The sequence below is a fragment of the Lytechinus pictus genome, chromosome 2, assembly GCF_037042905.1.
Source record: "Lytechinus pictus isolate F3 Inbred chromosome 2, Lp3.0, whole genome shotgun sequence".
Classification (NCBI taxonomy): domain Eukaryota; kingdom Metazoa; phylum Echinodermata; class Echinoidea; order Temnopleuroida; family Toxopneustidae; genus Lytechinus; species Lytechinus pictus.
Genome location: NC_087246.1, coordinates 54,031,803 through 54,040,948, shown reverse-complemented (window position 1 = coordinate 54,040,948; position 9,146 = coordinate 54,031,803). Strand labels below are relative to the sequence as shown.

Sequence of the window (9,146 nt, the reverse complement as noted above, 5' to 3'; positions counted from 1 at the left end):
AAATCAAAATCTAATTTTACCCTCACCTAATTCGACCTAATTGCTATGTTTATAAATAAGAGGTAAATTGTTTATTGCTTGTAGTTTCGCTATCCCAATCCTCTTGTACGCGCGGCACGCGACCGGCCCTTGGCTCACTACGGTAGTTTTTGGTGTTATGTAACACAGCTATCAACCGAATGTCCATCAACTCATACATGAATATAGAATTTGTAGAACTTTGTTTTCATATTTACACGACGTTGGTCTTTCCATAAGTGCTTCTGTTTTACAATTCACAATTTCATTTGAATGGAAAGTTAAATACTTTTTAGGCAAACATGGTCCAGTGTGAGCTGGATTTCTTCTTTTGATCATTGCATCAACAAGGATGACCCTGTATCCCTGTATGCTATACCATCTATTTATCTTTCTCTGGGAAGGTGGCGATTACATTTTTAAAGCAGATAACACTTTTGAGAGTCAAACCAATAATTTGTTATTAAAAACATGCCCCGTCCAAACACCTTTTGACCAAAACGTCAAATTTTTGGCTCGGTTACTTTGCTCGCTCGGTGATGAAGGCCTATAGAAATTGTGCGTCTTTCCAAAAGTTAGATCATTTTTTTGAAATGTTATTTTATATCCAATTCCATATTTTATTATTACACGTGCCACTGTATTATAGCCATATAGTGACTATCCTCACAATTCTCATTGGATTTAATCCTATACTCCCTATCTACATCCTTCCTTTTCCCTCAGTATCACTGCCCTCAACATATACCCCTATTCATGTTATTTTTACTGGGAAAAGTTTGTGACCCTCCTTTATGAGAAATACCCGTTCGAAATGTTTTTTTTTTGCTCGTCAGAAATTTTGGCATAAATTGTCTTCCTTATTGAAATGCTAACCGTTTTACCCTTTTTCTCTTCATTTACTTTTTGTCTCCTCTGAAGTCCGTTCCGAATCCCCCCCCCCCCCTTTGAAAGTGGGATTTTTTTTGTTTACATTGTAATTGTATACAGAAAGTCCAAATAGGCCCTACATAATATTTTCAGAGATTATGTATGTAGATGTGTCCCGTGTTTTAAAAGATCCTATGTACATTCGCTGTTGACAAATTCATGCTGTTTAGTTTTTTTTTTGTTCACCCTCCCCCTCCCACCCCACCCTAGAATCCCTTCCATTTTTCATTGGCATAGTTTCCCTTCAGCCCGTCCTATTATCTCCCATCTTTCATTTTTATTTCTCCTTGGGATGCGATACAGATGCCGACCACACACACGGTCAATGGGCCACAAACTCCGGGCCGTGTCTCGCTCATAAATGATGACAGTATATCGCATCCAAAACTAACGTATGATTCCCACAAGGTCGAAGGAAGTTTGTGACTGTAAAAAAAAATGTGATGAGAAAAACAAAATGTTTGTCACAGTTTTACAAAAAAAATAATGTTTTTGCATCATCTGGTTCACACAACGTTGAAGGAAGATTATGTGATTGTAAAAAATATGTGGAAAACCCAACGAAATTGTTTTTGTTTTATGTAAAGAAAACAACAAAATTTTTGTGAACATTTTTCATGTGACGATAAAACGAAAAAAGTGAATAAATAAAAGGAAACCATGTTGGGTCTGTCTAAATCATCCATTTAATACGTTGCCGATTTAACCATTGCCGTTGGACCTCTACAGATTACAGTCGCTTTAATCAATCATTTACCTCTTGTATTAATTCTACTGTTAGATCTGCGTCAATTATAATGACAATGTTCGAATTTAATGAAACATCTTAATTATCAAATAAATTATTCATGGTGATGACAAAGCTTTGACTTTAAAATGTATTTGTAATTTTCATTCATTCTAAATTTTGTGTTGATCCAAAATACTAAATGCAACTCTTGCACTATTCCGTAAGTCCATTGGATGGGCCTAATATGGCATCAACTTGTAGTTGCACCCTCTTTATTCAAAACGATTTTAAGCTGTCAGTTACATACATCAACACAATCATATTCAATACATAACAAAGCGAGCAAGCAAATTAATAAAGGAATACATAGCATTTAGATTAATAATTAATTTTGGTATTGAATCTTCAAGTGTTAAACAGTCGTAGAGAATTTGATTTTTTGTATTTGACACCAAAATACAATTTTTTGTGAAAATTCGAAGGGCCTTTCTTTTTGTCAAATTTAAACGATGAGTTAGACGGTATTCTGTGCATACTATTAGTCCAACATTGATCGTGTTAAATGCGAAAAGTGAGGGGTAAAATCTGTTTGGATGAAATGAAAAATATGGTTGCAGCGACCACAGGTCATCGTTTTTGCGTGATAAGAATGTGTTTTGGTCCCATTTTGTGGACTTGACACAGATGCCGTTTGATTGAGATGAAAACAGAGAGGCAATGATTTATAGCTTTGATGGGTGCAGTTTTCATTCGAAAGTCAATCTTCCATTGCCCTGTGTGTTCTCTCCTGTCATTATTAATACCCCAACAACGACCCCCCCCCCCTTATACCTCCCTTGCCCCCTCGGCCCCTCCCTCGTTCTCTCTCTCTCTCTCTCTGTTGTTTGAGGTATCCCTCTCACTCGTTCATCTCTAGCCATGCTAGCCATCTATTCCAGACTCACCACTCCAGCCCCGGATCCAAGATTGAAGAGGAAAGGGGATGGGGGTTAAAATGAGTCCACTTCATCAAAATCATCGGACAACCAAAAAAATGCAACACCCCCCCCCCCCTTGACGCCAGGGGCCCAAAGAGTTACACACTTTTTTTTTGGTCTACTTACAAAATTTGCTTGTATTTGCTCCGGGGGTACTCCGCCTCCCCCCACCCTGCATCATCCGCTGCCCTCGAATATATAGGCCCTACATTTGTACTTTCATCATGTTCATGTATATCTATACATTATTTCAGAATACTATCTTGGAATACTATCGTTGATTATTGATATAAAAAGTGATTAGTGATATAAAAGAAATATGGGCAATTCCATAAAATATGTATACGTCCGACCCCCTATATGTGGGACCTTCATGAAATTTTCTGTCTCTGATATCTGGTTCTAATGACAGTCTGTAATGCTTTCAAAATGATCATGACTTGGTCATTTTATGAAGTTATGTACACTCTTAAAACGTTGGGCAACATACTGTCCAAACAATAATTGGTTTAAAAATTATCCAGCTTTGGGTAGTTTTTAACCAGTACTGTGAAGTTTTCACCCAAAGCACACATTATTGGTTTAAAACTACCAAGAGTTGGATAAAGTTTTAACCAATTGTTGTGTGGACAGTATGTTTCCCAACATGTTTAAGAGTGTAATAAATGAGAAAATTGGGGGTCGGATATACAAAAAGGTTGATTCTTTTATGGAATTGCCCATATGGAACACGAGCGAATTATTTTGACGAAATAAAACTCTTCGGACGCCCCCAAGCTCTTAATTGATGAAAAGGGGTTTTAACGCAATGAAGAAAATAGTCAGACTGCTGAAAAGATCGAGCGCAATATTTGTTTGATACATATAAATTAAATCAAGAATATGAATTTCATAAATAAATAATGTTCAATGTTAAATAGTATTGGCCAAATATTTAATCAATGGTGGATATGAATAAAACCTACAGCCCCACCCCGCCCCCCACAAAAAAAAATTATAATGAGCATTGCATGTCATCGTTAGCCAATGTCATTGGTTGAACACATTCATACACAATGAGGAAAGCCATCTGTATAAGAGTGTTTTTTCCAATCCACACGATCAAGACGTACAATGTGATATTATTGTATTGTATAACTTTCAAGATTATAGATTTATTGAATTTCCTTATCTTACCGTTCTTACTTTTTTACATGATTTCAGATCCAGTAAAGAAGATTAGGCCTACATTTTTTTTCTTCAAATCTTGCTGATTTTTTTTTTTTTTTTTTTTGGGGGGGGCGGGGAGGGTTGCTAAAAAAAATCACGATATAAAGTCATCATGTTGAATCGTTGTAATCGATGTAAATAAATATGTATACCTTATCTAAAAAGAACAACAACAAAACTTTGCACTTTCATGCCACACTGGATGCACCCTTCTCGTCCCTGGGCACCTTTGAGACAAAAAAATTGGCACAATTAATGAATTGATCATGATACTGCAGTGTGCTGGAATGTTGCAAACTAATTTGAGTCCTTTCTCGTGTTCTCTTATAGATCTATTCTAATGAAGAATACCATCATGACCATTGATTTTTTTCCCCGTTCGATATGGAACTTTGAGAAATCATAATGCGCGCCGAAGTTGGGACTATAGAGAGGAAAAGAAAGATATATAATTATATTCCATTATCATTATCTTACCTTCTTACATGTCTATAATATCGATTACTATCGGAGAAAATTGCGGATATCAAATCAGAAACAAACTAGATTTCCGTGTATAGATAGTCAAATAATCTAATAGAAATATAATAGTACGATGGTGAACAGGTGAAACGGGAAACTGCATGTGGCAGAGTTTGCTTCTGTTGTTGTTGTTGTTGTTGTCTTCGGCGTTGAAGAGGTTGGTGATGACGATGATGATGATGACGATGATGACGATGATGATGATTGATTGATTGATTGATTGATTTTATTTTATTTCTGCATTCAAGATAAATATGCAACATAGCATCTACAAAGGTGATACATTTAAGTTTTACAAAACAACAAATAAAGCAATGAAAAATAAATATCAACAAGAAGCAATATTCAATTAAAACAAAATATCAGTTTTAACGAATGCAGGAGACCGCCATCGTGAGCGGTTAAGCTTGATGACGACGACGACGACGACGGCGACGATGATGATGATGATGATGACGACGATGATGATGATGATGATGATGATGATGATGATTATTGTGATAATGCTTTGCGGTTGTATTGATGATAATCGGAAATGTAACCAAAAAAATCATTCACATTCCTATTGTTTTGTTATAAAGTTAACCTATTGCTGCATGTATTTATTACTCTACCAACGATCTCCTCATATTTGAACAGATGCATTTGCTAAATTGCTCTTCTGATTCATTTTGAAAGAAATGGGGTTTATTCGAGAAAAAAATACCCCTTATCATTTTGGAATAGAATATATATAAAGTGTTCGTTTGGTATATACAGGGACGTGGGAGGGACCACTTATGCCGATGGTATATAGTTTTGAGTATATTATAATTTCAGAGTCATTTCAGTCATTTTTTTATATTTCTTATTTTTTTATCATTCCCCCTCTTTGAAAAAAAATTGTTTCATATGTTGTTAAAGAACTAGGCCTAATGTGAATTTCCTCCCATAACTATTTTCCCCTTCAAATTGTATTCTCTTGTGAGAACCAGTATTGACCTATTTTGGTTCATAGGCGTAGACGTATGCCTCCATTATAGGCGTTTTTGAAAGTATTTTTATACTGAAAAGGATAATGCATAGTACCGAAAGAAAAAGAAGTTTGCCAAAATGACGGAATCTCTTATTAGCTTATTTAGAATGGTAGAAGTAAAAAAAAAAGAATCTCGACAAGAAAAAGAAATAAAGAAAATAATTAGATAAAGGTGGAAGTATAAGAAATATGAATTGCATCATTTTTTTTTCACTCTCAACGCTACCCTGTACTTGAAAGTGCTAAAGAAATCATTAGCGCAAGCTAGAAAATCTCATTCTTTTGTATAAAAACAAAGAGTTCACTCTTGATCACAGGCGAATACAGGTTTTATTATTGTGTGAATGTTATAATAAAACAATCTTGCTCCAATATTTATTATTCCAACTCACTTTTGTGTATTTTTGCTTCTCTCCGTTTGTGTATATACAGCATCCCTACAGGGTATGAGAGGAGTGGTGCACGGGGAGATGGGGGACAGCCCGCCGGCAGGTATGGCTTGTTCAGCAGTGGCAGACCGTAAGAATTTCATGCTTTCACAGCAGCAAACACACCAACAATCGCACGCCATACACCAAGCCTCCTACTAATTTCATAGGTTGAAAATGACAGGCGACACCGGCCAAGGCGCCAGCCGTTCGCTCGCTGAAAACAGGGGATTTACCGAGAGCGTGCTGGCCAAGATTGCCTGAGCTTCACCGTTAGGGCAAGTTGGGACTGTCGCTCAAAACTCGCAGTTGTTTTTCTCTCCTATTTTTCTTGTTTAAATTTCAAGATATGAGGATGAAGAAATGCCGGACATGTAAAATGGAGTACTGAATATTTAGGCCTATTGTAGACCTTTGCAAACCAGTGTTAATGGACAGCGTTTCACTGAAATGTTCGATTTCTCCTCCATCATGTCCATTAAGCGAATGACCTTGCAAAAGTAAGTACTAACTGACGGAAAGTTTGATATGATTTTTTTGGGTTACTATAAACGTTATCAATGGTAGAGGGTCCGACTCATGAATGGGATGTCATGGCCTCATGGGTTTAATCCTCATACCAAAAACTTTATTTAGAAAATTGAACCTTCGGCCTTCTGTTGCCTGGCGCTCTGCATTTAAACTGTAAGTAATGTTATTTATTATCCAAGGCCCGCTGCTGTATAGGGCAATAACTTAAGCGGCTATGTAGATTAAACTCTATCGTTATCATTATTGAATAATCAAGCCCCTTCATACAATTTTGAAAGAAGAGCTACCTCGAATACCCTTTCGAATTTATATCGATTAATATTTATATTTTACAGTTGAAGTACTATACTTCAAAAAATTTTGTTTGCTATGGTCAAGACAATAATCATTTTTCCTTGACTCTGTCAGTTTTGGTTTCTCACGTACTCATTTTGAATAGTCTTAATAATTAATGCCTATTTCCTCGTCATGCCACTGTTCTAGGCAAACTGTAACACGCGTGATCTGCAGTACTGCTCTCCAAAGAATGCAGAATTTTAACGAAAATACTCGAAAAATTTCCCATTATTTTCCTTAAAAATAGTTAAGAGGTGAAAACAAATCTGAAGATTTCATAAGATAGTGATGATACATTTTTTTTCAATTGATATTTTACTGTAATATCGGTTTGAGTGACCGCTGTAATCGCATAATACTCTTCTATAAAACCAAAGCAGCGATTGCTGTCAGTGAATACCCCGTTTAGATCTGTCTCATATTTGAGTACTTTTTTCCTCTGCAGGACGATGAAATGGTGAGATTTTATTCTTTCACCGTACATGATGGTTGTAATATAATGTTTGATGTTTTGTGATACGAAGAAGAATTATTATATCATGGTGCAAAAGACATAGAAATGTATTTAAACACCTTTAAATTGTACATATTTCTTGACTTCTATCTGTACATTGAAGTGTTTTGTGTTTCCTCTATTTGTGAGTTTGGGTTGAAGCTTTAATGCGTTCGATTTGATTTTAAGAAGTGATGATGAATATAATTTCTATATCATTCCTTTCAGTTGCTGTACACTAATCATACAACAATTATGTTTACGATCAATGTTCTTGTTTGTGTTTATTTATTTTGATGTAATATACTGATATACCAAAGTTCAGATTGATATTATCCACGGGATTCTTAAAGGACTTGAAATCTGTCTCAGAAACACGTCTGTAGTCTTATGATATGTATAATGTTTAAAATAAGTTCGCTTGAATAAATTTAAGAAAATAATTTTTTCCAGATACTGTGTGTTTAAAACGATGGTAGAGGAAGGAAAACAAAATATTATGTTATTCATCAAAGAAAGACATGAAGAATCCTGAACGGTTTGAATTTTCTGATTAAGTATACATGGACTTAAACAATTTTTTTTTGTTTTTGTTTTGTTTTTTCGGTCTTCAGTACTTCATATGATTGCTGTACTTTGTCAGAACTGCAGACGTTATTGCAATAAAGCCACCTTGAAACTATTCACTTATTTTAAATAAAGTACACTAAGTTTCACTGATTTTCCACAGAGTGAATGGTGATTATTAATTAATGCATTAATGGTTTAAACATCTGATTGAAAATAGGAAATGAACAACGTGTTGCCAGAATATGGTTTGAGACTAGAATTTTAAAAAATAATAATAAAAATAGATTGATATGTCAATCTATTTTATATCAATAGTGGTTTTGTCTTTTGTTGCCGTCATGAGAATTCCAGGAGGACAATTTAAATCGTAACAGAAGAATAAGTGATGTTTGATGACCTCTGAAAAAAAAGTTTACCATTTATTGAGTAAAGGGGTAACGAGGTTCAATTTATTTTCTGCGTTTATTTTAGGCAATATCGTGTGAATTTTAGGCCTGCAGCTACACGTGAAACAATATAGGGTCATAGTATGATATGAATTTAACACAAAATGAATGAGGTATGTTATTCCATCCTGATGTAAATTCATGAACAAGCGGAAAGATCCCCCCTCTTCTTTGTTGTCTGATCTTGAAATGAAGATCGTATAGTCATTTGTGGCCACACGATTGTGATAACTGAATATTATTATCTTTATCCATGCAATATCAGAGAATTTGATTTGTAACAAACATAAAAAAGACGATAATTATTTTTACTGGCATCATAAAAATTGCAAATGATAATGTCTCTTTTGTTTATCCTAAAATACTATTCTAACATATCTTTTGTGGTAATGATTGTTCTTTTGAACTCTGGAGAAAATGCCCGAATCAGTAAAATATGTTCGGTTGTTTTGAATAAAGAAAATCTTATCTATTTCAAAACGTTAATCACTGTGTATTGTAGTATGTTCCTTTTTTTATATGTATTTGTTGTTAAGTTTTTTATATATGCGTGGGTTTGTATTCATTTGGATATTGAGCGTACGCGATTGTGGCGATTTATCATAGGCGGTTTTCGCATGCAACCTTTACTCAGTCTACGTTTTTTGGAACGTTGAAAATCTATTGTCAAAAGCCCTTCATGACAAAAAAAAGCCTTTGTCGAAAATCGGTGAATGCAGTGTCGTCCTGGAATCTGGACAAACGGCATCATTATTTGCTAGTTTTCGTCAGCTCCGAATCTTAGGACGATCTGCTGTCCCGGTTCATCAATTTTCGACAAAGACCTCTAAGCCGTTCATTGTGATTTGACGAGCATTTTCGATAGGTTTACTACGTTGTGGTATCCGTCCCCGTTTGCAAATGCAAAAGCTTTTATCAAGACAGGGACTGGTTCATTATGT

General features: G+C 35.2%; 1 protein-coding gene across 1 annotated transcript in view; it reads left to right on the top strand.

Annotated features, from left to right (window-relative positions):
• Positions 1–5,938: 5,938 nt before the first annotated feature.
• Positions 5,939–9,146, top strand: part of LOC135153151 (26S proteasome non-ATPase regulatory subunit 7-like) — a 40,289-nt gene continuing 37,081 nt past the window's right edge. The window contains exon 1 of the mRNA XM_064095177.1: positions 5,939–6,329. The gene's annotated coding sequence lies outside the window, so the exon portion shown is untranslated. The remainder of the gene's footprint in view (positions 6,330–9,146) is intronic.